This window comes from Oryctolagus cuniculus, chromosome 18 (assembly GCF_051225735.1).
Source record: "Oryctolagus cuniculus isolate XC-2025 breed Fujian yellow rabbit chromosome 18, ASM5122573v1, whole genome shotgun sequence".
In the NCBI taxonomy this organism is placed as follows: domain Eukaryota; kingdom Metazoa; phylum Chordata; class Mammalia; order Lagomorpha; family Leporidae; genus Oryctolagus; species Oryctolagus cuniculus.
Window position 1 is genome coordinate 26,833,347 of NC_142884.1, and position 7,327 is coordinate 26,840,673.

Genomic DNA, 7,327 nt, shown 5'->3' on the forward strand with positions numbered 1-7,327 from the left:
GCAGAGGGCGGGACAGCAGAGTGGCAGCTGCTGTGCAGTTGGGCACGCGCCCCGGCTCTGAGCCGCAGTGTGCTCACGGTGACGCTGGGACTCTCACTGCCGCTCTGAAGCTGGCTAGCCGGCTACGCCTGGTCAGTGAAGCGTGTGTCCTGCGGATCTCGGCCATGCTGACGGAGACCACACCCCCCCACACCCCGCCCCACACTGCACCCCTGCAGGAACAACACGGACAGCCCTGGATCCAGCCGCCACTGGCAGTCACTGCAGCCGGCCCCGCTGCACCGCCCGCCTCCCACACCCACGCCCGGTGTCCGGTCCAGCACTGAGCAGACTCTGTGCAATGCGGGCTTTTATTGTTGCCTCCTCCTTTGAGAGGCCACCAGTGCGCGGGGCTGCACCTGCTGAGAATGTAGGCCCAGGGTGGCCCTGGGTCTTCTGGCCAGGAGGGCTCCCTTAACAAAGAGGATCTGAGAAGATTTTACTCTGCAAAGAGAAGTCGGGACACCTGGTGAGGCCGGGGCCTAGAGACACCTGCAGGGCACAGGCACAGGGCACTTCCTGGGGAGGAGCTGCAGCCTGGCACTGGATCTGGGCAGCTGAAGTCAGATCCTCTCCTACACCCTGGGTGCCTGAGAAGCTCTCCTAAAAATCCCTCCCTTGATGAGGAATGAGGGGGGAGGTTCTCTGTGGGGGGTGCAGGCGAGGCTGGGACAGGCAGGGGCTACACAGAAGGCCTGGCAAGGTGGCAGTGGCACCGGGGGCCTCCAGGAATGCACAGACCCCAGTCCGCTGGCCCCTTCTGTCTCTGGCACACTTGCAGCCTAGCAGTACCCGTCCCCAACTGTGCTCCACCTGCAGTCAGGGTTTGGTCTGCTTTTTCCCCAGCTGTTGCCAGGCCCGGGAGGACAGGAAGGGCTGTTGGAGGTCTAATTCCAGGCTCCGGAACCCCAGATGGCCGTTTGGGGTCCAGGGAGAAGGAAACATGAGGTCTGGGGGTGGAGGAGGGCACCTGAGGGGTCAGGGTGAGTTAGTGAGATTTGAAGGCAGACAGCACCCAGTGGTCACCGCTTGGAGAAGATTCGACTCGGGCGCTGGAGAGGCTGTGGCCAGGGAGGCCAGAGCTGAGATTTTACACAGAGGCAGGGCTGCCGTGGGGACAGCGGCCCTGGAGGGTCTTGGGCCTGCCTGGGGGAGCTGAACAGCCATGGAGCCCAGGGCTCCGGGTCCACACAGTCTCCCTCCCTGTCCTTTCCCGCACCGTGGGGGGGGGCGGCCCCCAACTCTGCATCCTCATCTGGAGGTTCTTCCCACAGAGTCCCAGGCTGGGCTGTGGTGGGCACGAGCAGTGCCCCTCCCCAGGGCCCCGGAAGGAGCCGGTGTTGGGCCAGGCCCAGCTGGACTCACCACAGCACTGATCGCGTGCCCCTTCTCCTCTGCTGTCAGTTTCCCATCTCCCACTGCTTCAGCGCAAGGGCGTTTTGCAGCACTAGCGGGTCACTTTGGTAATTTTGCACATAGGAAATATACTCATCGGAGGGTCCTGACAGAAATTCATAAACAGCTGTCTGCACAGCCGGCAGATGTCACAATCTGAAGAGAAATGGAAGGCATGGGTCATGGCAGGTGCGTCCCTTCACCCGCCCTGGGAGCCAGCACTGCCCTGGAAAGCTGGCCCCTGCCCCCAGAGCACCCCCAGCCCAGGCGTCCGTGGCTGGCACCCACTGGCAAGAGAGAACAGGAGCCAGGCAGCGCCGAGCAGCACCAGGCAAGCAGCAGGCTTCATGGTGCAGGGACAGCCGCTGCCATCGCGGGGCCCTTTATACCTGCTCTGTGTCCCCAGTGGGACAGGAGGGGCCTGTCCTCCCGGGGATGGGGGGCTCCACGCCCAACCCAGGCCACAGCTTGCATGACCTGCAGTTGCAGAGGGCGCACGTGTGTGTGTGTTGATAGTGGCCAAGTCCAGCCCTGGATTAACACAGGGCTTAGCTCCTTCTCCCTCTCTCTTCCCAGGGACCTGACCATGGGCCCATGCCTGGGTGCAGGGAAGGCGCAGAACCAGTGGAAACCCTGCCTGGGCAAGGGGAGAAAGCACCACACAGGGCCTCTGGAGCCCTGGGCCAGCTCAGCCTCTCGCACCTTGGCTGGGACCCTGACGACTGGCTGCTGTGACTATGGGAACTGCAGGACACCCAGTGCCAGTGTGGCGGGCAGGCCGGAGTACAGCTCCTCTGCTTCTCTCTTGCACTCATGGCCCTGAAGGCTAGGGGACACGGGGTAGACCAGTTGTCTCTAAACACCTACTTGGCATTTGACCACATTCTGTTCTTTGGGGGTCGAGGACCCTGACTGGGCTGGGAGAGACGCCCAGGTCCTTGTCTTCCCGTGGGGAGAACAGAACCAGGACACACAGAGAAGTGCAGCCTTGTCAAAAGGCAGGGGTCGTGCACGACTTCTCCATCTCTTCCCGCACCTGCGCTCCCCGAAAGACGCCCCAGGGGAGCCCAGCTCCCTTCTGTCCCTGGCTTCCCCGCACACACCCTCTCCCACCCTGCTGCCTCTGCCACCTCCTGCCCAGTCTCCCTCCCTCCATGGCCTCCTTCCATTTTTTTTTTTTTTTAATTTATTTGAAAGCCACAGTTGCAGAGAAGCATTGACAGAGTCAGAGAACAAGAGGTCTTCCGCCCGCTGGTTCACTCCCCAGATGGCCACAACAGCCGGAGCTGCGTCGATCCGAAGCCAGGAGCTTCTTCAGGGTCTCGCATGTGGGTGCAGGGGCCCAAGGACCTGGGCCATCTTCTACTGCTCTCCCAGACCATAGCAGAGAGCTAGATCAGAAGAGGAATGCCTGGGACTGGAACCACCACCCATATGGTGAGGGAAGTCTTGCAGCTGCAAGTTCACCTCCCCCACACAGGGGAGCACAGCTGGGGCTGGCCGGAAGCTGGCCAGGAAGCAGCAGTGGGACAGGACTCTAGGCGTTCTGACCTGTGATGCCCACATCCTAAGCAGCAGTGGAACCCGCTGTGCCCCAGCACCTGCCCCGCATGTGAGTTCTTGCTGTGGCAGGACTGGGCTGGTAGAGGGAAGCTTGTGCTAAGGCGAGTTCCGCTTCCTTGGCTTGCTCTGCTCTCGTCCACCTGCACACGCTTGCCTTCTGCTGTCCACTGTGGCCAGGAGCAGCAAGAGGGCCTGGTGGGGAGCGCTGATGTGCTTGGGGCTCCCCAGGGTGCAGCCCAGCAGGAGCTGGGAGGCCAGTAGGAGTGACAGCCAGGCTCAGCCCCAGTGCACACTCACCCCTGCGCGCTCGGGCTCGCCCTCCCGTCTTCAGTTCTCCATGGTTTCCCTCCACACCAGGAACATGAGGGCTGTCAGAGGAGCTGAGGGCGTGGCCTGCTTCTCCGAAGTCTCTAAACAAGGACACGTTCACATGGGTAGGAGAGGACTTCAATAAGTTCATGGATATTAGCATTTAAAGTGCACGGGCCAGGGTGGTGCTAACTTGCAATGATGGCATCCCATAGTGGAGAGCTGGTTCGAGTCCCAGCTGCTCAGCTTCGGCTCCAGCTCTCTGCCAACAGGCCTGGGAAAGCAGTGGAAGACGGTCCCAATATGTAGGCCGCTGCTCCCGTATGGGAGTCACAGTTGGAATTCTGGTTCCTGACCTGGGCTTGGCATAGAACTGGACCTCAAGGACTTCTGGGGAATCAACCAGTAGATGAAGGATTTGTCTCTCTTTCACTGCCACTCTACATTTTGAATACATAATTCATTTTTTACATAATACATTTTTAAAATATTTATTTATTTATTTGAAAGTCAGAGTTACACAGAGAGAGGAGAGGCAAAGACAGAGAGAGAGGTCTTCCATCTGCTCGTTCACTCCCCAGATGGCCACAACCACCAGAGCTGTGCCGATCCAAAGCCAGGAGCCAGGAGTTTCTTCTGTGCCTGCAGGGTCCTGAGCGGGTCTCTGCCTGAGGATGGGGGCTGTGGAACCACCCATCTCCCCAGGAACACGGGGAAGCTTGCTGCCGCTGGGCACCGGGGTCACAAACTGGAGCAAACTCCTTTCCATGGGACAATTTAATACAGGCTCAGCACCACCTGAGGGTGGCGGTGGGGGAGGGGGGCGGGGAGGAGAGTACAGTGGCTCCTGGCATGGCTGTTGTCTTCCAGTGTCAGGGTGTCCTGGCCCCAGGAAGAGCCTGGGCGGTGGGGGCTCAACCAAGTGCATAGGATGCCGTGAAGACACACGGAAGGCTGCTGCCCAGCCTGGGCAGGACAGATGCTGGACTCGGCCTCTCTTCTAGGAGGCACCCATCATCCAGGTGCCCTGTGGAATAGGAGGTAAGGAGGCCTCTGGCCAGGGAGGGCACGCGGGCCTGGTCTCCCAGCCCAGGGCTGGCTCTGGCCGGCTCCAGCCCGTGACTGTCCCCAGAGTGCGTGGGGCTGCCATGCCAGTAGGGGGAAGTCTTCAGCCGTGGCCCCCAGGCGGGGACAGCCTGCATGGGCCCTGGTTCCGGGGGCTCCGAGGCCCGTGGAGGAGCCCACATCCACAGGCCCTCCCGGCTGCCAGCGTCGGAGGAGTTGTCCTCCCTGTGCTCTGGCCTGCTGAGGTTAGGGAGACTGGCGCACTGGCACAGGCCTCCCCACCTCCTCGAGTACTCTGGAGACTCTGTGGGGCTGGCCGCAGCTGGAGACTCTGCGGTCCCCACAGGGGAGCCCAGGCCGAGGGGCTCTGGGCTGCCTTCCCAGCTCTCCTCCTCCTCCATGCCTTCCCTCTCGGCGATGCAGAGGCCAAAGCTTTCTGGAGGACGGATCATCACTGCACGAGTAGCGGGACCCCTGGTCTACTCCCACACTGCCACTGTGTCCTGAATGGTGATTTTGGCCTTCGGAGCAGTGGGGGCAGGAACGTGCATCTGGGAGACGCGTGCCTACCCCAGGGTCCTGCTGCACCATTTTATAGCCTTGGCTGCAAGAAGAGACACGGCTTGTTTACCACAGCCCCCGTCTGGCCTGCTCGGTGCTTGCCCCGACAAAACCCTGGGGTCCCCATCACCACGTGTGATGCTGAGGACTCTTCCAGGCTGCTGGCCCCAGACGGGAGGGTGTGTGCAGCCCGGGCAAGGGGAGCCCTGGGACACCACCGGCTCCTCCTGCACAGCCCCACAGGGTGGATGGCCCTGAACTCCCCACCTCACTCTCATCTCTGGGGACTGAGGCACCAACTCAGGACTCCGTCACCTACCCCACCTGACCTGCTGCGCCCTAACAGTGCATTCGCTGAGTTACCCACATCTGAGTCCCTCCTACATGGCTGGAAAGGAACTGAGCCTAAGATGATGGGGGTGAGAGCTGGGGTTGTGGGGCAGACATGGAGATCGGTTTAGGCCCTTGGGAACAGGGAATGCAGTTTCTAAAGAGGTGGCAGGGGTGCCCTGTGTCCTCTGCCCCTGGACCACTGTCTCTTTCCTGGTGAGACTGGGCTGTCACTGCTACTGTCCCATGAGCACCCAAGGAGGCAGCATCTGGAGGCGCAGTGGGGTCTTCCCAGTGCCTGGACAGCCTGCACCTGGACCCCCACTTAGAGCCTCTAGAGCTGGGACAAGCCCATCTCTGCTCTGCATGGGGACCCAGGCGCTCAGGTCCTTGATGGCAGCAGCAGCAGGGGAGGAGCACAGGGACCCCTCCCCACCAGAGCCCAGAGGCCAGTGATGCTCCGGGTCCCGCTGACTTCTGTTGGCCCGAGGCTAGAGCTGCAGAGCCCACACTCAGTTGCCCTTGAGTTCTGCCGCGGGGGCCCCCAGCGCCTGCCTCTGTGCCCACCCCTGCTCACAGGAGTGCACTCGGCCCCCACAACTGGGCTCAGGGCACCTGGGCCTTCCAGGAGTTCTCAGATGGCTGAAGGGGATTCTCTGCCGGACTGTTTCCCCCTCACTGCACAGGGTCTCCCACAGCCCCACCTCCCTCTAGCCCTGCCCACATCCAGGTGGGAACCCACCCACCTGTCCTAGGAGGGTCCTGTGTGCAGACAGTTGTGGTCATTGGGCCAGTATGTCTTGGGTATCAAGCCAAGCACTGGAGGGACTGCTCAGGGGCCAATTGACAGTGGGATGACCCTAGCCACTTCCCCTTGTGGTCTGTGGGGGCCTGGGATTGGGGATGCAACAGGGGGATTCTCAGTGCCCTCCTGAAGGGAACCCAGGCCTCCCAAACCCCCTCATCCCTCCCTCAAGTCCTGCTCACGAGGGACAGGCAGGGGGACCCCCAGCTCCTCCGTCCCCAGCAATCGGGCCTCTGTGGGCCCTGAGGACTCACTGCGATGGATCTTGAGGGCCGTGTATGCCATGGCTGGGAGCACGTGCTCGCCCTCCAGGATGTAGATGTCCCGCATCCTCAGAGCCAGGGGGAACGGCACCTGGGGACAGAGGCATTGGAGGACCCGCCGTCAGGGCCTCAGCAGGGCCCACAGGGGTGGGTGTGCAGTGTCACTACAGGGGACAGGGGGAGACTCCAGGAGCAGTGACCCAGGATATTGAGGATCTCTGTCTCTCTGCCTTTCAAAGAAATAGCAAGATCAATAGGGGCCTGTGCTCTGTACAGTAGGCTAAGCCTCCACCTGCCACACCGGCATCCTGTATGGGGCCAGTTTGCATCCCAGCTGCTCCTCTTCCAAGCCAGCTCTCTGCTTATGGCCTTGGGAAGCAGTGGGAGATAGCCCAGGTGCTTGGGCCCCTGCACCCCTGTGAGAGAGCTGGAAGAAGCTCCTGGCTTCTGACTTCTGATCAGCTCAGCTCCTGCCACTGCAGCCATTTGGGGAGTGAACCAGCAGATGAAGATCTTTCTCTATGTCTTTCTCTGTCTATAACTCTACCTCTCAAATAAATAAAATATTTTTATTGAAGGACGGGGTGGAGCCAAGATGGTGGAATAGTGAGGGCACGCACCGATAGTCCAGGAAAATTTAGTTTAATAAAAGTGGAGTTATGGTAGCCTCAGAAAAAGGATCAGGAAAAAACTGCAGAGGAAACTCTTCCGGATCGAGTGGCTGTGACTCGGAGGACCTACTGGGAGAACAAGGTCGCCCACCGCGCGGAAGCCGAGCTGCAGGAGCTGCATGGTCTGCGCGCCAGTGCAGGAAGGGGAGTGGATGTCACACAGACACCAGCAGGGAGAGCAGGGACGCCCAGGGCTCTGAGTCCACACATCGGTGCTGGAAGGGGAGGTGAGCTCAGTAACCTGAGACATTGGCGGGGAAATAGCGGTCAGAATCTAGAGGGGAGCGGGAAAGTTCACCAGACTGACTACAGGAGAGAAGGAAAAA

General features: G+C 60.8%; 1 long non-coding RNA gene across 1 annotated transcript; it reads right to left on the minus strand.

The window, feature by feature from the left end:
- Positions 1-2,591: 2,591 nt before the first annotated feature.
- On the minus strand, positions 2,592-6,441 carry LOC149120892 (uncharacterized). The gene is made up of 3 exons (XR_016224700.1): positions 6,322-6,441; positions 3,295-4,975; positions 2,592-2,825 (listed from the first exon to the last, which is right to left on the minus strand). It is a non-coding gene; the product is annotated as an uncharacterized LOC149120892 (long non-coding RNA).
- Between the last annotated feature and the right edge of the window lie 886 nt (positions 6,442-7,327).